Source organism: Cynoglossus semilaevis, chromosome 2 (genome assembly GCF_000523025.1).
Source record: "Cynoglossus semilaevis isolate Cse_v1.0 chromosome 2, Cse_v1.0, whole genome shotgun sequence".
NCBI lineage: Eukaryota > Metazoa > Chordata > Actinopteri > Pleuronectiformes > Cynoglossidae > Cynoglossus > Cynoglossus semilaevis.
Genome location: NC_024308.1, coordinates 13,785,237 through 13,807,545, shown reverse-complemented (window position 1 = coordinate 13,807,545; position 22,309 = coordinate 13,785,237). Strand labels below are relative to the sequence as shown.

General features: G+C 38.6%; 1 protein-coding gene and 1 long non-coding RNA gene across 2 annotated transcripts in view; both read right to left on the bottom strand.

Annotated features, from left to right (window-relative positions):
* LOC112488385 (uncharacterized) overlaps positions 1-3,163 on the bottom strand; it is a 95,950-nt gene extending 92,787 nt beyond the window's left edge. Inside the window, exon 1 of the long non-coding RNA XR_003052385.1 lies at positions 3,108-3,163. This is a non-coding gene — a long non-coding RNA (uncharacterized LOC112488385). The remainder of the gene's footprint in view (positions 1-3,107) is intronic.
* Positions 1-22,309, bottom strand: part of LOC103399890 (1-phosphatidylinositol 4,5-bisphosphate phosphodiesterase gamma-1-like) — a 784,699-nt gene that overhangs the window by 273,065 nt on the left and 489,325 nt on the right.

Sequence of the window (22,309 nt, the reverse complement as noted above, 5' to 3'; positions counted from 1 at the left end):
GACAGGAGATAATTTGCTCTCACATCACTCACACTAAAGGCGCCTCTCTATCCTCTTTGCTCCTTTCCCTGAATTAACCAACTCCTCAAGTGAAGCCATTGAGTTCTGATCAAACTTTCATGCCTCGTCTGACTCACAAATCCCCGGTCATGGCAACAACAATATGAGCCACAGCATAAATTTACACATTCAAAGCTGTTTTTTTACCCCCTCAATCAAAACTTTATAGAATATCACTTTAAGGAAGAGGAAAGGGAGGAGAAAGGCTTCGTGGGTTGTTTTTTTTATTATTTCCCTGTGCCTGCATGTGAATATTTTCCTGCCGAGCGCTCACATTTTCTGTGTCACATCTGTGACTCTGCTTCGCCTGTAAATGTTGAATTAAATGTTGCATGAGTGCACTTATGCAAACTGACAGGCAGTTAAAGGGGATGAATATAAGGATGGGAAGGAAAGAGGGAAAGAAGTTGAAAATTTGACAAAATTTAATAGAAAGGCGATATAATCTCCTCATGCCTGAACGGAAATTGATTTAACCACATCCCAAAAATCATAATAATGGAGCGAGCACATTACCATATAATCAAACCGCTGAAGACTTGCTTATCTTTGAAGATATGGAAAAATAAAAGCGATGCCAAGGTCTCGCAGTGTTCCGCAGATTCTGCTGACCCAGCCAGCCGCTGTACGGCGGGCTCATAACAAATGATCATATGACTCTTTGACTTTGTCAAAGTGAAGTGACCAAACTAACTTTGACTTGAGGAGGCACGCAAAAGACGAGACGTGAATACTGCAGAGCCACGCAGCGAACAAGGGCACTAATAAAAGCTGCACGGCCCATCTGCTCCTCTGACGGAGTGTGAGGCGTAGCCAGCGTGGGCCGTGTGATTGTCTTTGTGTCTCACTGCTCTCCTATCTCGTCCTTTTGTAATGTATTCAAAGATTCTTTCTGAAGAGACTCGCAAAATTTCACCGCATTGTCTCTAAAGATGAAATTTCAAAGGAGCAGCTTTACAGACTCCAAACATTGAGGGTCTGGGGGCAGGAGGAGAGGAAGGGGGTAAGTGCAGCAGGAGAGCATCTTTTTTTACTAACTCCTTCGCTCCTTCCTCTTCTGTCACTGCAACCTTCTTAATCACCCTTCAACCCAGCAGACCTGCCATCCCTGCTGCACACCTCTCCAGGCTGCCAGCTCTCCCCCCCTCCTCCCCCCCCCCCCCCCCCTCCATACCTACCTATCCATTCTCTGATGTATTTTGTAGAAATCCGAGCCTCCTCAGCTGCAGGAGAAAACACTGTGACAGAGCCTCCCGACTCCTCCTTCACCTTCCCCTCTGTGATTAATGCACAAGTCAAAAACAGCCACTTCCGGTGACGCTAATTTCCTCCATAACTTGACACCCCCGCAGTATGGCTGGACACGGATGGGGCAGTTTGGAGGATGCTTGAATACCGAGTCCTCCGCCAGCTATAAATCATTAGTCATTAACATCCTCCGTGCCCTAAATGACTTAAACAAATGAACTTGTCTGCTTTAATAAGACCTTTCATTACCTGAGAAATGTCCCATTAAAAGGCAAAATTAAAAACTCTTAATATAGTCCTGGATGTCATGCAGCGAACTGAGGTTGGAGAGGAGATGAAAGATCACAGAAAAAAAATCCTTTTTTTTTTTCAAAATTAAGTTTTTTTTTGTCTGTTTCTGCGGAACTTTTACAGAGTTTGGTTTTATAAAGGAAATAAATGGTGAATCAGTAAAGATGCACAGAACTTGGATTTGTAATCAGCAGATTACCACCCACTCATAAATAAGGTGCATTTCACCTGGTTGAACAACAGAAAATTACAGGTTGTGTATGGATGTAACTCATCTGATTCCATTTAGAAATATGTGTGTGTGTGTGTGTGTGTGTGTATAGACATATATATATAAAGCTTCTTACCAAAATAATAATAATTATTTACAAAAAAAATAATAATTCAGTGTAAGGCCAAAGCACAAACCACTGTTCTATTTTTATTTAGTAAGTAAGTAGTAAGTAGTAGTAGTAAATAATTTCTATCCACACTGTTAAATTATATTGTGTAAAATTTTAATTTAATTCATATCCTTTGAATACTTCTTATTATCAATGAGCAAAAACTTGAGACAGAAATCCTAAATTAAAGTGCCATCATTCAGGGGTAAAAACAAAGTTTTGCTTCCTGCCATTAAACAAAGAACTCATAAAAAAAAAAAAAAAAACTGGAAAAAATCCTTATCCCTGAATAAATAGCAAGTTCAGCAGAGAACCGTAGACCTGAACCCTCAGGGACTCACCACCAGCCTATCTGTGTAATAAATATTGACACATAAGCAAAACTGCAAATTAGGAAAAGAATACAAAGCAATAACGACAGTGATTAAGAACCTGGGAGCTATTGACACCTGCGCGGGAAAATTAATCGTTGTCTACTGCTAATTAACTCCTGGAAATAATACTTGAGAGACTGAACTCAGTGACATCACTCCAACGGTGGCTGGAAGTGCATTCTAAAAGCTCCACTCCAGTCATTTTAAACAAATGTTGTACTTTAAGGAGACAAGACATGAGGGAGGATTTCTCTCCCCTGTCATTTCAGACAACTACATTTTCTCTGCCGGAAAGGTCACAAGCTGTTTCCCTGAGAATTCAGTGGGCAACTAAAGAGGGACTAAGAGACATCTGCTGCCCACGCTGAGACTTTCTCCACTGCTGCTCAGCTTCACGTACATGTTTTAATCTATCAGTGTCCAACAGAGTACAGGCAGCACGGTTCTGGTTCTGACTCAACAAAGTCTCAGCTTTAAAAGCTCAACAGAAAACAGCCTTGACCAGAGGTACATAAATCAACAGCAACAACAGAGGAAGACAAATGTTTTAAAAAGAGACAACAACAGACACAGAACTATTTCCACTTCCTGCAAACACCACATGGCAACACGGCATCCAAACAAACAGGAACTTGGATCCACTGATCTGAAACTCTTTTCTTCCTTTGACTGAAACATCAGTAAAACCACAGCAGCAGCTCAAAAACAAACTCCGAAACAACAGGATTCATTAGAAAAACTTTGCCATTACCTTGTTGTAGAGTCAGGTGAAGCCAAGTGCTCTCCCCTGAGCTTGACTGGAAGTTGAGTCTGTTTAATTAACACCACCTACAGGCCTGGAGTATATTGCATCACAAGAGCAGGAACCCTTTGGGGAAAAATCTTCCTACCATTCACACCCACATTTACACTTTCGTCAAAATAAAAAAATATATATTTAAAGTATATACATAACATTATTATATGATTTTCTTTGTGTTATTTCTGTATTGTCATTCTGTAAACGATGTACCTGAATTGAATATAGTTCTATATCTACATTTTTCTTTTAGATTATGTTTATATGTGTAAATGCATATGCACATTTATACATATATGTGCATATTAATTTATATATTATATATGTACATATATGAATACCTTGTGTACATATGCAAACCTATATGTTTACATAGATTAAATAGATTAGATTAGATTAAATTATATTTAATTTATTATTTTATATTTTACTATAAACATATATGCATTTCTATTTTTTGTATAAGATTAAAAATTTAGAGCCAGTTTAAATTTACGTAGTTATAAACCCATCATGCAATCTTAACAAATGCAAATGGTTCAATATGAAAGGTCGTTTTGTATTTAATTTACCTAAAAGCCAGAGCCGAATGTCAGAGTATTTTCACATCTTCAGTCTTATTCTTATTTATTCATCTTTTCAAAGAAAATCTTAAATGTCAAGACAACAATTACTGTGTCGGCTGCCATGGTGTCCAGACCTCCGTCACCTCCTCAGGGAAAAGATGGCAGACACACTCAGAGTGTAGGTGAAAATCACAAAAATTCAAAGAAACCAGAGAGAGTTGCAGGTAGATTAAAAAAAAAAAAAACTTCTTTAGAGTGACCCCACTTCTCTGCTCTCTTTCACTGGACACCAATCAAACCTGGAGCCCAGTACCGCCCTCCTCCTGCTCTGACGGCTGCTGTTCCTGCAGAGTTTCCACCAGCACAAAGATCCAGCCGTCTCTTTTATAATCTTCGAATCATCTCAACATAAACTTCTGCTTTACAAAGTCTTTAAAAAGCTCAGGGACGGTGGGGGACTCAGGAGAGGGTGGGGGTACAAAAAAACCTCTGCCAACTCAGTGAAGTTGTTTGGAAGGTAAAGAGACAGTTTGAAAAAAATTCGTACAAATAAACCTGGCAGCCGTCCACAGACTGATGTTGTTTCCTTATGATTTCTCCAGTCAGGATAACAAAGTGGAAAGAGTTTTTTTTTTCTTTTTTCTTGAAGGTAAAATGAGGATAAGTTGACATAAATCCAGAGGTAAAGGTCTTCAAAGTTGAACTCCACACATTTCCATCATGACAGTACTATAGTGTTAAGCCTGTAGTACCAAGGAAATCTGATTGTCAGTTTGCTGGTAGCAAGCAAGCTGCTGTTTACTTATAATACGGGATAATTTTATGCATCAGGCATTAATATTTTATGTTTTGTTTTTATATAGTAAATAAAGTGGATTTACAAACATCAAATATGTCGAGAGCCAATGGAAAGAAGAGATATAGAGGGCTCAGGTTCCATGGATTGAAGATCCCTTGACTAAAGACCTCTGTTCTTCCCACTGTCGACTCTGTGTCTGCGGTTGATTATAGAAAAGACAGTGATACTTTGTGCACCAAACGAATCTTAGTTCATTTCACGGTAAGCTTTAAGTTTGTAGTTACCACAATCTGAGTGATCAGATTCAATCACTGAGTGATGAGTTGGTTCTTGTACTAATGAAGGAATTTAACTCAAACTAAAAACATTACATGAAGTTTGTCACTGGTGATACATTCTTCATCCTCACAGATGTAAAATCCTGTTGATGCAGCTGCAGGGCCTGGCAGCTCCACAGATTATATCAAGTTGTAAATTTAGATTTCTTTTTTTTTTTTTTGGAAGAATCTTCTGCATGTTAATGGCGGAAACATCTCCTGGTCAGGTTCCTCAGAACACAGAACAGATTGTACTCCTGCTGTAGCTGCGACTGTACTCAAATCTAAAAGGAAACACCATACACCCCTGCAGATGGAAGTATGCAGGGATTTAAATGTATACACTCTGAGCTTGGGAAACACAGTGTAAGTGGTGGAAACATGATGAGTTCGGCTGCTCAGAACTAAACCTCTGCTGCTTTACAGTAATGAGCACAAGGCCGTTTTCATAGTTTTCCTCTCAGGGATATTAAATTCAAACCTGCACAGCTTAGAATAAAGGTTATTGCAGAGTGATCTTGCAATTACCGTAGCAATACATCTGAGTATTTTGTACTACAAAGCATTTCCACAGCCTCCTCTCTAAACTAGGTCCTCCTTAAAGGATGGAGGTGCAGGATATATACCTACCACATAACTCCTGAATCTTTGAAAATTTTGAGTTTTAGATATAGAATAAAATGTGTATTCAGGTTTATTCTTACTCTTGTATTTTAATGAATTATTCAGATTTGAATGGTTTTTTGTGATCAATTTTAATGTCGACCAGTTATTGTAAGAAGATTAGAATTTAAATTAATTAAAAAATGTGAATCAGAAATATGAATTCTGTAATCTCTCTTATAGTTAAAAAAACTGACAAAAATATTTAACATTTCCTTTATGAGCTGGAGTTCTGTCTCTGTTCTGTCTATTTGCTTTGACTTCATGAGTGTTTTTTTTTTTATGGCAGCCAGAGATTGCAGCTGACAATTAATGGGTTTATTTTACAACATTCACTTCATGAGTGAGTGTAAAAACTGTGACAAATGAGTTATTTTGGGGGCTTGGAAACCTATCATGATGTCATTAGGATGTAAAGGCAAGCCGTGTGGGTGGAGGAGAAAATCCCACCCCTGGGGTCCAGACACTGAATGAAGGAATTCAGAGGATCTGGAAAAGATGATGAGTGTGCTTGCTGTGAGCAGCTGAGGAGGTGGATGTGGAGGGTGGAGGTGAATGGCAGAGGAGTTAAACAGTTTTTTTACTGACATGACAGCTGAAAGGAAGACAAAGAAGAAGAAAAGACACTCGGCAGATCACAGTACATACTCAACTGATACATTAAAAAAAGTCAACTGCAGTTGATTTTTAGGAACATTAAATAGGAGAAATGTCAATGCTCCCCCCACAGCTCTTGCTCAGCAGCTCCACCACAGACGTCCAAAAAAAAATGTCCATACAACCTGTGAACATCCAAACACACCAGGACGAAGGATGGCGTCTGTATTTGCAGGACGACAGAAACAACATCCATATTGAGCGTTGTGCCGTCTCATCCAGAACGGGACACCTTGTCGACACAGCTGTAGCTAGGAGTGCATTTTACAAATTAATTCTCGATACCGCGTCTAAACCTAGAAGGTGGAGCTGGCACAAGTGAGTGGGAGACATGGGGTAAAAAATCTGCTGCAGTTGTTGCAGAAAAATGATGGAATAAAGGATCAGGCCGTGAGGCCTAACAGAGGTTTGCACTGGAATATATAGTATGCCAAATATGTACTGTATATATATTTACATATGCTTGTTTACACACAACCACACAAACATACACACACACACACATATATATAGTTGTATATACAACCCATATTGTATCCATAGAGATTCAATTGGATTCTATAATTCTCTCAACATAATTCATGTAGCCATAGTAACGGTGTTCCTAAAACAACAAACCCACGATCCAGAACACAGCCTCAGCTGCAACGTAACTGCGAGACACTGCTTCGTTTCCTCAGTAAAATTCACATCAGATTTTTATGTCCAACTTGTCTTTTTAGTTTGTTAAAATGTCTCTTTCTGCCCCATGGTAATGAAAATCAATACCCTGTTAGCCTGAAGTAAAAGTGAGTGGGTCGTGTTTTTTTTAATTTTTTTTTTATTTCACTGCTCACTGTTCACAGATTTCATTCAATCTGAGCCTTGAAAATGTCAGTCTCCAACACTCAGGCACAGCAGTGCACGCCAGAGGCAGAAAGAAGCAGGAAACCTGAGAGCAGGTTCCTGCAGCATGAAGCCTCTCTGTAACATCAATGTAGAAAAAACCCTCTGAATCTGTCAAGTGTTTGGCTCCTCCATCCAGCCTCTGTACACTGATGGACTGACATGATATGAAAAGAAAAGCACGGGAAAATAAGACATGTAGACCCTAGTCCAGGGTTGAAATTGAGACACGCAGAGAAACAGAGTGAGAATGAAGTTGCTCCAGCAGCTGAAAAAAAAAAACTGAAGCGAAACATCCAATCCACTGAAAACAGGAGACAGCAAATAACTCAGGCAAGAAAACAATAGGTTTGACAACATTTTTTTGCCAGGGTGAAATTGTCAGTTTTTTTCCAGCAATTAGTTACAAAGAAAACCATTGTTGTTTATGGTCTTCAGTCTGAACTGAGCAGAATTGTTAAAAAAAAAAAATCAATATTAAAAATGAAGAAAAACATTGTAAATAACTTTTTTAGGCTACGAGTAAAGTTGCTCTGCCTTATTTTACAAATTGCCTCGACAAACACATTTTTAAACATCTAAAAAAAACAAGCAAAAACATTTATTTTTAAAACTTAAATGTCCAACTTGTTCTGTGAATACATTTCTGCTTATTTATTTCAACCGAGGCAGAATAAGTTTTCAGAAAAAAATAGGTGAAAGTAAGCCCAGCAACATTTCTTTCCTGATACCGTGACTGGAATTGTGCTGCGTTTATTTACACCTGTAGCTTCACAAGGCTAATCTGCATAAAAGAGCACTCTGTAGAGTTAAGTATTGAAAATAAATAAGAATGAATGGTTGTCGGTGACAATGCTACCAGAAAATATGTCTCCACTGGTGTCCATTCATCACTGTCTAGAAGAATATTTAATATTCTATATTATATAATCCTATCCCTGTAGAGCTGTTTCATCTAAATGACTAAAATAAGAACTAAATAAACACAAAAAGATGCTAAAACAAATGCGGTTCTAAAATAACTATTATATATATATATATATATATATAAACAGTGTCCCGTAGTGTCATAAAATGTGTGGAATTAATATTGGAACACGTTAGCATTATTAGCGATCCTTTCCATCCTAGAAATTTATTTTAGCAACAATCAAAAAGAATGCTTTTTCCTTTAAAGCTATCACAGTAGTCAACACAACATAAACATAAACGAAAGAGTAGAGAGCAACATCAGTGGAAGTACAATAGAGTAGTCACTGTACACAAAGAAAAACATATAATGATTCCAAACTGATAATAATCAGTCTAAAAATCTCTTAGTTTTTTCTCTGTAGTAGTACTACAGTACACACATCTCATATACTCTGCATATAAAGGATCACAGAGTAGAAATGTACAAAGGCACCAGTTGATGATTTATTGTTCAAATAATTCTTTTTTTTCTCTCTACAGGAGTTTAACATTAATAAGTGGCCTTAATTGAAACCATAAATTAAACTTTCTCCTCTCTCTCTCTGGATCTCTTAAGTCGTCTCCAACATGAATCAATCCCACCTGTCCCGTCCTCTCTGCAGCTTCCTGGGTTTTTGGCTGCTCCAGACCAGACAATAAACTGCCAATTGCCTCACACATTAGTGCTGACACCAGGTGTCTGTTTGAATCAATAAACCTATGAGCAACAAGTCACCGACTTTGGCACATTTATTTATTCCCAGATCGTTTTTGCTCTTTTCCACTTTGCCTTCTCTCCATTCCACTCACACCTGCATCTGCGTCTCATTCAGTGCTGGAAAAAAAAAAAAAAATCATCGGAATTACACATGACTGCACAGCAGCTCCAGAGTCTTCACATTGTACGTGGAAGGCCTGGGTTTACAGCATACAGGATGAAGAAAGTGGTTTGAATTCATTTCTAAGGAAGCGGACTTGGATCCGGAAGGTTGCAGGTTCGAATCCACCAGCTGCCAAGTTACCACTGAGGCACTGTCCCCCCTACACACCCCCACTGTTCACTTTGATGGGTGGTTAAATAAGTGCAAAGATCACATTTTGTTGTGTGTAGTGATGTGTGTCACAATGTCACAATGACAAGGAGTTCACTTTCTTAAATTTCCTTTCCTTTCCACTTCAGTCTAAGGTAAAGTCTTGAGTGTAGTGAACTTAAACAAAGGCCCAACAAGAACTGCTGACACTGATGTTTTTAAACTACTACTCGCTGGCCACAGATTGGTAGACTTGAAGTGAGAGAGAGTCCTGCGACCCTGGTACATGGGTGAGCGCTGGGTCTCGATTCACTCACACACTGTTCCAGTCTTATTACACTGTAATCTCCCTCCAGCTGGGAACAGCCGTGCCAGCATTTTCAGCATCAGTCGCCCTGTTAAAGGAGGAGAGGAAGCTACACCATAGTGTGATTTATTACCTCACCCTCCTCGTCCCCCCGTCCCTGCCTCACACACAAACGCGGGCATTCTAACCTTGTTTTCGTGTTACATTTGTTTATCTTTCCTGTATTCCTTTGCCCTCCGTTTAGCTTCCCTGTCGTCGGGTAATCTCTATCCTTACCAGCAGAGATGTGGCGTCCAGGTCTGTTATCAAACCAAGTCTGCGGAGGTGATCGTGTAAAAAAAAAAAAAAAAACAGATTTCCAGAGTGTAATGAGCGCTGTTAATTGCCTTTGTGTCATTGAACGGACAGAAAACCAAATCCTGGACAAGCAACGCTGCTGATTTTTAATGATTGTCCACAGTGGGACAATTGTGTTTCTGTGAAAAAGGACAGGCAGGTCATATAATAAATATCACGTACCAAATCAGTGGCAGGAGTTTAGGACAGCAACAGATTCTCAGTTCGAAAAACTCCAGTCATGGAACATTATGAAGGATGTTGCCTCTGACGTGTGCAATTACTAAATTGTCCTCTCACACACCTAATTGTGCAGAGTGACGGTGATTAATGGAGGTTTGTGTGCTGAATAAGTGGCGTGTGTGCCTGAAAGAAGCAGATAAATACGTCAGGATTCATAAATAATCCACAGCTTTTTTATGCTCGTTGTGTTTAGGAAACGCATCTGGCATCTCCTGTTCACGATTTCATGGGCTTCTGATGACAGTTATGGATTTATAAAAAAAAGTTTGCTCCTGAGATTGGATCTAGTTCTGCCAAAGCAGGAAATGCATCGTCAGGTTTTCACATGTACACAAGGATTTTGTGTACATGTAGCTGTCTTTGATGATGCTGTCTTTTTGAAGTAATATCCACTGTTTTGATTGGTACAGTAAATTACTGTGAATGTTCCCAGAGTGGTTGAAGTTTTCCAGGTGACAGACTTTTTCTAATAACCTGCAGGAAATGAAGGAAATAAAGACGATGGATAGTTGATTACGCTGTCTTCTGCCCCCTGTCTTTGCACCCATTAATGGCAGAACATAAACGTCCTCCTTCGTCGGTGCCTTAAGATAAAAAATATGTTTTTAAACTGTTTGTGCAAATGACGTCTTTCACCTCTTCCTTCAAGGACACGTGTTTCTGCTCCAGCCCGGGCTTGGAAGAAGAATCTCTTCCTGCCGACGTGACCCATTTCAATCTATCACATATTACTGAGGAGTGGGCGGACTTTGATGGATACATGTAGCTAATGCGGCACGACTTGGCAGACCTTCAGAACCACCCAAATCTTTACAAGTAAACAGCAGCCGGGATAAAAATGACCTCCAGAAGCACAAAGCAGGTGATGGCTCTCCACTGAAGTGCTTAAGGCTTAAAGTTAAAGAACAGGAACCAGACTCTGGTGACACTGATGGATTATTGGCAGAACTATGGGACAAAAGAGACATTTTGAAAAAAAAAGTCTAAATGTAGACTTCTAAAAAACACATAATGGATATAATCATGGAACTTCAAAGCCATTCTATAGAAGATTTCTTCGCTTTAATTGTCGATTTCTTGTCGATAATAAAAATGATTACTTTTGCATTTTTTAAAATCAATTAAATGATAATACGTTTTTTTTTTTTAAAGTGCACTTGTCTCTTTATCAAACGCCCTTTGAACAAAATGTCTTCAACATAGGGACAGCGGGCCCCAGTTGGTCAACTGAGGTACTGCAAGGACTGTAACCATGTAACCGTCATGTGAACTTAAATATTAAATACACAAAAGTATAATGAAGGGTCTTCTAAAAACAATTGTAGTTGCAGAACTTATTTTTGCATGATTTTAAATGTGATGTGAAGAGTTAAACAGATACATCTTGATTCACATACTGTTATTCTTTATATGAAATCTACAAGACAAACGTGAGAGTAAGAGTAAATGAAGGTGTTGAGGTTAAATATCAGTCAGTCCCTGTTTACTGTATACAGTAGGTCTAATTATATGGTCATGATATTGTCCTGTATTTACTGTAATATATCCGTCACTGTTAGGTCTAACTGCATAGCAGTTGTAAGCTTTATTTTGAGCTTTGAGCTTTTTTTGAGTTAAAAATGATAATTCTACTTCAACACACAAGTTTGTGCCACCAAATGTATCCCCCTTCATGTGTGTCCACGTTATGCTCAGATGCACACTCTCTCTGCCTCTTGTCTGTCCTCTCCCAGAAAGCACTTGCAGTCCTAGAACGTTCCAGTACTTCTGGTCTCCTTTCGAGAGTTCCTCTTTGTAGCGTGATTGATAATCATCCTCCTTTAAGTCACTTTGGATTATAAAACATACTTTACAAACTGTTGCTCACAATCTTTACATTTTTCTCACTCAGTTCCTGTTCTTGTTCTTTTTTCTTTATCTAAAGAAAACAACATGGCAAAGAAAAGACTGTACAAAGTGACTCATGTGTCTTACTCAGATGTTTTTGAAAGGCTTCCCCTAAAAAGAAGAAGGAGAGAAGAAGAAAAATGACTTCCTGACTCACATCTAATGACTTGCTCCTTGCTGAATGTGCAAAATGTGGCTAAAGATAAGGTTTTAGGCTTCACTTCTGAAGATGGTCAGACTGTCACCTTTCATTTCGCCCGCTGCAGAAATGCTTGAATACGGCATCCCAGCCATATTCTGATGCTAATGCTGAGAAATAGAAAAATGCACCTTCCAATAACAGAATGGAGCGAGGGAGTGAGAGATACGACCAGCGGATCCAACAATGGCAGAGATTTCGAAGCTTAAGAAAGTGGGAACTCCGTTTCTGCACATCTGGCTGACTACAGACTTTAAACTTGTTCCTTCTTTCTTGCATTTTTGAGAAAGGTTGCTGATGTTTACACATTTTGACTGGACTGTCAAACTGCACAGACTTCAAAAAAAATTCCAAAGATGGTGCAAACAAGTGCTCACAGCCATGGTGCCTGTGCCACACTCACCAACTTCTCCCATTTTTTGTCAAACCAGTATTTATTCAAACGCCTCAGAGAGCTGAAGGCTGCTCCGCTCTGCTCAACTTTTTTTTTTGTCATTCGGGGACTAAAAACGCCAAACAGATCCAGAGGAAATGGATGTTTTTCTCCCATTTTATCACTGATGGAACTATGTGTGTTTAATGCCTGATTTGAATGCAGTCAGAAAATAGTAATATAGAAGGGTCCCTTCTCCATCCAACCACCAGTTTAAAGGTCTTTGGCATAAGAAATGTGGACGTGATTGGCTCTAACATGTAAATTTACTTTGACCTCGAACATCTCTTTCATTCAAATCATGTAAAACTGAAAGGATATATTTGAAAAATAAGCTACAGTTCTCTTCAAGTTGTCTGTTCTTAGTTTTTCTTGGGTTAGCTCACATCAAACTGTCAAATGTTGGTTATTTAAATTTAATTTTTCTGCTGATGATATTAAGCACATATAATAAAGATAATTTCTGGTATTTACTGGATAGATAGATACACAGACAGACAGACAGACAGACAGACAGACAGATAGGCTAACGTTTCAAGTTAGCTGGCTAATGTTTGCTGTCATGTGTGTATGTCAGGTCTAATGACAATAATTTATCAATAAGCATCGCTAATTAAGTGTGCAGTGGGCGACATCCATGAGCAACAACTTGTCACTCCCACGGTCGTCGACAGGCTCACACTTTGATCTAATTAAATGCAACGAGAATTGTCTGGTATTTTCAGGGGCACACAGGGTGTCCCTGAACTATTGGTATTTTTCCTTCCTCACTATGAAACACACCCCATTTGTCACACCCCTGCTCGACACACATATGTATATTCACATACTCACACCTCAGTGTGTACAGTATGTTGGGGAATCCAACTGTGCATACTATTATAGCCTCTTACTGAGAATGCTATGTCAGATGTGTGTAAATCACAAGGGTCACCTTTTAGGACTTATTGCTGGAGGTCATGTGGCACACATGACTGCCTGAAAGCATGTCAGGGTGAATTATGGGATTTATGTGGCTGGGTTTAGAAAATGACTCTGAAAAACATGAATTTGCTTTTATGGTAATGTCTGCAGGTCATGAACTCTGCAGCCTCAGAAAATATCGCACAAGCATGGAGGAAGGGTGTAATACTAGAGTACGTGTTGTATGTGGCTGGGAGTATATGGAGATGCAGCCTCTTCTCCTCTTCCTCTCCTTCAGCGTCTTCTGGTGTCTGATTTAATACATCAAGAAATTTTAATCTCACCAACCAATAGATACCATAATGACATCCAATCAAGTTCAGATCTGATAGAAAATGGATCACTGTGGGGAACACACACACACAGGCAAGTATAGGATTACGAAAACAGGATTAGGTTCACTTAGCTCCCAGATCTGGACATAATTTTAGTCAATCTGTCTGTAAAACCAAAATCAGACTTTTTCCTAATTGACCAGCAGGTGCTACTTCACTAATACAAAACTATATCTTTATTTCACGTAGAACACCGAAGAGTCCTGATTGCTAACTCCTAACCCTAAAATCTTCAGCATGATTGTGTTAGATTATAAGGCTTGACGACCTCCATACAGTCCAAATCAACCTGCTGACTAAATAAAATGTATTAGAATAACCTTTCCTCTGTCCAACCCCCTCCTCTGAATCTCGTACTTCATAATGATGCTGTCATTGTCCATGGTGAAAATCAACAATGTGACTCTCTGGCCATTTGACATCCGACCTGATGTCACCAGGATTGACGTATAGGGTTCAGATATATGATCTGATTGTGTTTTATTTTGAAGGTCGGTAAAAAGTCGACACTAATACCGCGTCTAATTTCCGGTGTGACCTGGTGTGATCTGATCTGTTGAGGTTGACGCGACAGCAGCCAGATATAGAAGAGAAATTAAAAAACCACCAGATTTGCCACCTACAAAGAATGTTGTGGCGTGGTGAGCCATGGCTCAGCGCTCATTGATTGTAATGGCAGTTAAATGCAGCAGTAACTACATTTCAGTTGTAATGCACTGTAGTTTCCAGTGAAACATGGGGATTATATGCTAACCACTTGGCAGCAGGTTGTGAGAAAAGGCCATTGGGTGTGGCTGCATCAGCATGTTTTCAAAGACATAAATGTAGGTCCAATAAAGACACAGCATCTGTATCTGTGCATCCTTATTTCAAACCCGTTTCTGTGGTTATCGCTGCACTGTGATTCTTACCCAATGATCAATTTCAGAAGAGACGAAGAGAAAATCAGGGATTTGTAAGCATTAGCTAAAGCTGCTGTTACAGACTTTAAGCTGTCTTTTCACACTTCACTTAAACATTTGATGAAAGTTACTTCAGGACAATGTCAGCTGCCCAGGAAACTAGAGCGTAGAAAAACAACCAAGCACAGAAACTGACAGTTGGAGCCATTTAGCCTGTAAGAAACACATGCTGCTCATTATGGCTTTATGGAAATAACTGTTAGTTTTTGCATTGGAGCCCAATTTGTACAGAGTAGGAGCCAGACAGGACAAGCAATTGGTACAATGATTTCTGTTTTAAATCATTTTCTTGTAACTCCTCCAGCCTTTTAGCTTTACACAGGGTTAACAGGGCGTGAAGCTTTTATGGCTACCTAATGACAGCGCTGGCAAACTCACAAAAAAGGTGGTAGTCTCATTTAAACTGCTGTATTTGCATATGTCGCTGAAAAAAAAAAAAAAGAAAAAGCAGAAATAAAGGACTTGGCCAAAAGAATTGAATCAAATAAAGTATCCTCAGCCTCCCTCTGGTTGTTGGTGACACTTTATCACATCATTTTAATTTCAAATGATTATCAGGCTATTAAAACCACAACATTATAGCCCTTGACTTTTTTTATAAACCAGGTGATAATGATGGAGTACATGAGGCTGTTCATTAACAGCCACTAAAACACCAACACAAATGATGGTAATGATTTAAACAGGAAGAGGTGAAGCTGGATAATTATTTTAATTCATTAATGAACACACTCTTGGAAGGGCCGGTTGTTTTTGTGTGTGTGTTGCTTTTTTGCTGAATTTTTTGCTCAACAATGCTGAGATGAAAACAGTGGAGGCGGCTCAGATAGAGTGTTCAGCAGTCTGTGGGGGCATTTTTGTTTCCTAATAATTAATGTTGTACGCCACCCTAATGCAGGACTGGCAGCAGCTTAATTTAAATCCTGCTCAATTGCGCTCTGACTTAATCTTCATTATTTTCCCATTGCGTGCAGCATGTTTACCAGTGATTAAAATGTTCCACAGCAGTGAAAAACCTCAAGAACGGACCATCTCTTCATGAGGGGACGTTTCTCATGGTATTTTTCAAATGGGAAATCAAAAAGTTAAACGTTAAACTCTGTCTCCTGCCCAACAATTTTTTTTTAAATATGATTAATGAATCTCCATGAGCACAGGACAAATTTGTAGCTTGATGGGAAACACGAGAAAAGAAAAAAGAAACACATCACTCAAATCCCAAATTCTCCTAATTTGGCAAATTAGGTAAAATGTGCAGGAGGTGCTGCTACGCTGCAGTCATTCAAAACACCATCACTCAAACTATTAATTATTTTTTTGGAGAGATGGTCACAATTGAAGGCTGATGCACGAGTAGGCAGAAAATCAAACAAAGGTTGATGAAACATACTTGACTTTTACAAATGGGAAAGACAAGTGAATATTAGAAACAATATTTCACCATAATGCGCTGAATAGTTTTATCTACTAACCTGTCACTACTGAAATTTTAATCAGATTAATCATAGGCCAGCTGCGAAATAATCACATTAATCATAATAAACTGTGATAGTAATTAATTATAATAATCATGATTTGTTTACATCAATCAACATTCAAGTAAGTCCATGTTTCACACCTGTTGTCATCTGTGATCAAAATCAGAGATTAATCAAAATGATTAATTGAAAAAAATGTCTAGAAAAATATGAGAAACGACAACTCACCACAGCTTGATGAATGTGTGAAGAGTTTCTTTTGTGCACGTCATTTTCATTAACAATATTAACCAGTCTACAGCAGTGGTCCGTAACCTTTTTGTACTAATGACTGGTCAACTAGGACGAGCCTGTGTCAAAAGACAGGTGGCGCCCTGCTGATAGTTGAAAGACTGTGAGAGAATCTTTAAGGATCGGCCGTTTATCAAAATAAAACATCTTTCAGACTTCATTCTAAAGTATTAGTAATTGTTTATCTTTAGATTAAATAAATTATGAATTATTTCAGTGTGGTCTCATATCAATTCACCCACGGACTGGTCTAGGTCCACGGACTGGAGGTTGAGGAGCCCCGGTCTACAGTCTGAGTATACCAGCAATGTATAACAATAATAGTGTATGGCTGATGATTTAGAGTGCTGGTTTGATGTATTTAATATACTGTCTGGTGACTTGACATTGGATTTCTACTAGTATCATGTTGTTCCTTTTTTCCATAAGCCATCCTGAAAAAAGCACAATGATGGCAATTTTCCCTATAAAAAGAGTATAATTACTCTCTGCACTTTTGGTTGGGAGAAGGCCAACATACATTACTATAAAAAGTTACGCAGTCTTTGGAGACGACCCAGGTTACTCTTTAAAGAGTTGGATTTTGCATTAATAAAAAATAAAACTGCTGGACTTATATCACCTGTCGACCATAAATCCCCACAACAGTTCCTTCTTCCTTCTCATAAATGTGAAGTGACAGTGTGTGAGGATACTATATAGCACATTGCAAGACCCTGTAATGTGCAAGAGCTCTGAGATTGTGCTCTATGATTGTGCATTTATGACCGAGTGTCCTTTTATAGTCTTGAACTCTTTTATCACCTCCTTTGGGTTCTTACAGTTAAGGAAGATGGCAAGGTTTATTAGACCTGGACCTGCGAGGCTGCGGCCTCCGAATGTTTCTTATCAATGGCCCAGACTACATTCACTAGATTCATTTGTCCTTCTGTTCCTGCTTTAAATCCTATGGGGATCCCAAGATAGAGTGGGCTAAATAGTAACAGTATATCTGTTATAAACACAGACTGTTTATAATAAAAAGACATAAACATTAGCTCACAGACAGCTGCTTTGACCTCCAATGGCAACAACCAGACTGATCAGAGTCACAGCAACAACCGCTAGGACCACACTGACTGCAACACAACAATTGTTGTTGGGGGAACCAGTGGTTGGTCCACTTGCAGAGTTCAACTAGTTTCAGTCACAGATCTGAGGCAACAGACACCACTACTGTCACAGCTTCTAGTTATGAATATGAAAATTAAAATATTGTATATCAGAAGGAGGGACATAATCTTAATTAGCGCGACATTCAAAAACACAACCTGCACTGTGCAGTTCCACACAGAGTGGGACATCTGGTCACCCTGGCACACTAACAATGTCAGTGGTAACCATGTATTAATTGATACTCTTTAAATCATACACATAAACTCATAATCATTCTAAAACTATGGTTCACCTACCAGTAGTGGTACTTAGACACTGTTTATATAATTGGTCAAAAACTGATGTAGTCATAGGTAGAACTAGAAGCCGTGGGAACCAGGAGGTGGAGTATGTTACTGTTACAAGCACCACCCCAGCAACCAATGTGGTTTTGGAACAGATGCTTAATTGTATACATTTTTGGACAACAAATGGTATATAAGTAGGGATGTCCGATAATAGCGGCTGATCTATATAATCGGCCCAATATTAGCATAATTATGTAAGAAATTGTTTCAGTTTTTCCTCTGATAATGAAAACACATGAAATGACGTGTGCCCTAAACATAGTTTTGGGGATAATCAGCTGCATTTTAAAGAGAAAGTCACTAGATGGCAGCATTGCAGCTTAAATTTAATTAATGCATTTTAATAATCAGGGGATTGTATGCGGAATGCTGGTGCCAACAACTCATAGAGTGGTCTGTACTGATAAATAAATAAATATTACCAGGTCTATACAGGTATCAGGATATCAACAAAAAGGTTATATTGGACATCCCTAAATATAAGTTGTATCAGACATATCTTTTCCTGTTCATATACGGAACACTGAACGTGGTAAAAATGACAATGACATTATTTAAATTTAAATGACATGATGATAGTTTATGGAACTGATGCTTATTAAAACCATTAACTTGAGTTACTGAAAGATATTCCATATTCAGCCAAAGAATGCCTTTTTTAAGCAATCATTTGTATTTATAAATACAAATACAACCATCTGGCTCTTGTCTGCTGCTGTACCTTGTTTGATGAGGGCGACAGCTGTTGCTTTAGCATTCAAGTCAGAGAAGCTGGAAGACTTTTGTCGTTATGTGGCAGAAGATGAGTCGGAATGTTAAACGGTACAAACACAGACACACTGCACACGGAATGAGAAGTATGGGATGAATGTTGGTGATGTCACAGGAGACAAAAACGCAGAGATAAACTTCAATATCAAACAGTTATCACAGTGGTTAAACTTTTCTACACACCCGAGCACCATGGGAAAATATGTGTGCTCTCCAAGTAACACTAGAAAAGACTTGGACAAAATACAGCCCACGGCCAGATATGGGGAAGACTGATATCAATTGACTGTAATATCTGCTGCGGACACCAGCAAATGTGCTGAATTATCTTTGAAAGTTTATTGTTTTATTCTTTACATTTTATTTAAATATTTTCGCCCAGCATTCTACATGTGACCAATACTGAACTGGCCCACAAGTGAATTCTTTGCCTACTCCAGCGCTAAAGGAAGCCCAGGTACCAACAGTGTATCAATTTCTCTCCAGTAGAAAATGCAGCATTAAGGGCTGAGTGCAGTAAATGGGGGGACGGGAGGCGGGGGTGCAAGTCAGGCAGACTGCAAATCTTGTCAAGCGTTTAAGACACAAGAACACTGACCAGCATTAACAGGCACTTTACAGTGTTTTATACCTTGCAGTTTTTGAGTGTGATGTCTCACACAGCAGTTGTTGTAAATTCACAGACAGCAAGTTGCCAAGACTATTCCAGACAGTGGGCAAAATAAAAAAAAAAGTATTAAGTACAGGTTACACAAAGAACGTACGTACGTAGTATTTTAGTGAATAAAATCAGACAATGCTGCTGGAGTAGACGTAGTATTTTAGTGAATAAAATCAGACATCTGTTTTAAAACATTTGGACCTACCCTCCTATTTGTGGAACAGCTGCTGCAAACACTGCATAAAATATAAAAAAATAGCCATATGTTTTTCCTTAAACTCAATTATAACATGTATATCGTCTGAATACCTTGAACACCTGTTCTCATCCCCGGTACCATATCTATGTTTTAGCCAAAAAATAAAGAATCCTGCACCTAAAATTCAATCTTTTTCCAACCTTGTGAGCTTCACATGGTGAACCTTTAGCTCAGTGGTAACAGATTCCAATCTTCCCCCATTTTGAAGGTGACTCGTTAACTCCTGGCCAAAGCTAATCTGTCCGGATTTTGTCAGACATTAGGACAGTCTGTATCCCAAGATAAGGACCAGTCAGGGCCAGGAACTGACTCCAGCAGCATGATTTGGATGCTGAGCCACTGTGGTGCAAAAAAGTTTTGCACATAACAGACAGTAAAAAGATGATTAAAACAAAATCAACACAATTTCCTTGATACACAATCCTGTAATAAGAATCACTACAGGACCTTTTTTTTTTTTTTTTTTTTGCCATGGTTTTCACTGTGGTCTTATGTTACAGGAAAGCCCTACATTTACTTTTTGCTGTAATTGCACATTGAAGTTTCAAGTTAAGTCTTTTGGGGTGGGGAGACTCATGCTCAGCCCTTATCAGAAAATTAGAAGCCAAGAACTGCGTGGGAGTCGCAGATAAATCCACAAAGCTCTGCCTTGCTTTTCAGCAGCATATTGTCAATGCCAGATGATTGTAAAACCACCCTGCATCAATGGATTAGACTTGGCCAAGTTGATAAAGGTTCTAAACTGGAAGGGAGACCAGTGTTCAGAAGAAGAAGGAGTATTTTTTTTAATCAATATTTTAATCTCCACAGTCACTTATATATATATATATACGTACAACTGTATGATGTGTGGTTCAGGGGTTTCATAATCCACACTGTTGTTTTGGGTCATTTTGGATGAGCCTGAGATATTGCTGTTAAAATGACTAAACAACAATTTCTTTCATTAAAAAAATCAACAAAATTATATATCCTCCCAAAATATAAGTTTTCTCCCTTTCCCTTTTAAACCTTTGGTGCTAAATAGTGGGATATACTTCAGGGGGACTTTGTAAGTCATCACATCTAATCATTTTTTGTCACATCGGTTAAGCGTTGGGCTGTTCTAATAATATAACAAAGTACCAGAAAATAAATCTATAAATAAATCTAAATCTATTTTATGGGATTAAAAGTACTGCTAAAAGAATAAATATTTGTTTTACAAATACATAGGTATTTAGGGTGGTTTACTTGCGTCGACAGCATTTATTGCTTTAAGTGATACTTCAAACTTAAAGTATTGCAATAGTGTCTTAGACCTTTACTTACACATAGTCAGTGTGTACAATATTAAATCACCTTAATGCAAAAGACTTATATGTAGGGATGCACCTACCTTTAAAATACCAATACACATTCTCAGAGTCACGTGCCGTTCCAGAAACGTGATACTCTGTAGAGGCATTTTACTATGTGCTGCATACCAGTGTATTTCCACATGTAACACTGCTGGATACTCTCTAACAATAATTATACAAATGAAAATACTGGTACTCATATCAGAAATATATTCACATATTCTAACCTAAGTAATTATCCCTTGTTGTTTCCTCTCTTCAATTGTTTATTTATGTAATAAAACGTGCTGAAACCACAGTAGCTGGCTTCCTTCAGGTGTCCCTAGAGAATGTGTGAATTTCATAAACCAAATGTACTGAGGGAGAATGAACCAAAGAAAAGGGTTGTTGACAACTGCTCATTATAACTTTGCCCCAGTCAGCAGAGAAGAAGGCATATACTGTAGTGGTTTTCTTCATCGTCTCTCATGCTCTGATGTTAGCGACTGTTTTTTTTTTTCTCCCTCCTTCAGTATGAGCAGTAGGCTTTCCCCCTTCTCAGCCTCAAATCATGTAAAGGCCCTCCACAAGAGCAGAGGAGGTGCATGCAGGGGTTGCTAATTCCCGAGTGACAAAGCTCCTCTTCAAATGCATGAACTCATCACTGGGAGAAAGGCAAAGAAAGAACTCCCCTATCTGTTTTCAATTCCCCTGTAATGAAAAAAGTTTACACCTGGAAATGGAGGCTTTGGATATAAGCATGGTGGAAGGCAGGTAATGCCAATGAATTGAGAATGTGTGTGTATGTGTGTGTGTGTGCTTATGTGCTATCTCTGCACACACATTCAAACACAATTATTCATCTTGTGTTTCTAGGCAGAGACTAGAGTGCACACAATTATTCATCTTGTGTTTCTAGGCAGAGACTAGAGACTACAAGGGTCTTGAAAATGTATTCATTAAATAATTAACTCATTAATCTTGACCTGAACGTTGACGTCCAGTTCATCACAAAGCACTTGTTGAAATAAAGATCAGAGAAATGTAAAGGTCAAAACTATTGGCCGGAACTTGATTTCACAAATAACTACTATTACGTGCATTTTCACTCTGTCATTAGAAGAGTACTTCAGGGGAGTGCTATTATGTTTATGTCATAGACTATGTTTGGCTTAAGATTCAATGACAGCGCTAATTGTTTTGATCTTCACAGACATTCGGAGGCTGAGTGACGCTGTGAGCTGTGGTCGAGTCCAGGAACTGAAGGATTATCCACAAGATCTGAGTTCTTCAACAACAACAGTCAAAGCCAGGTGTCTATATATATATATATATATAT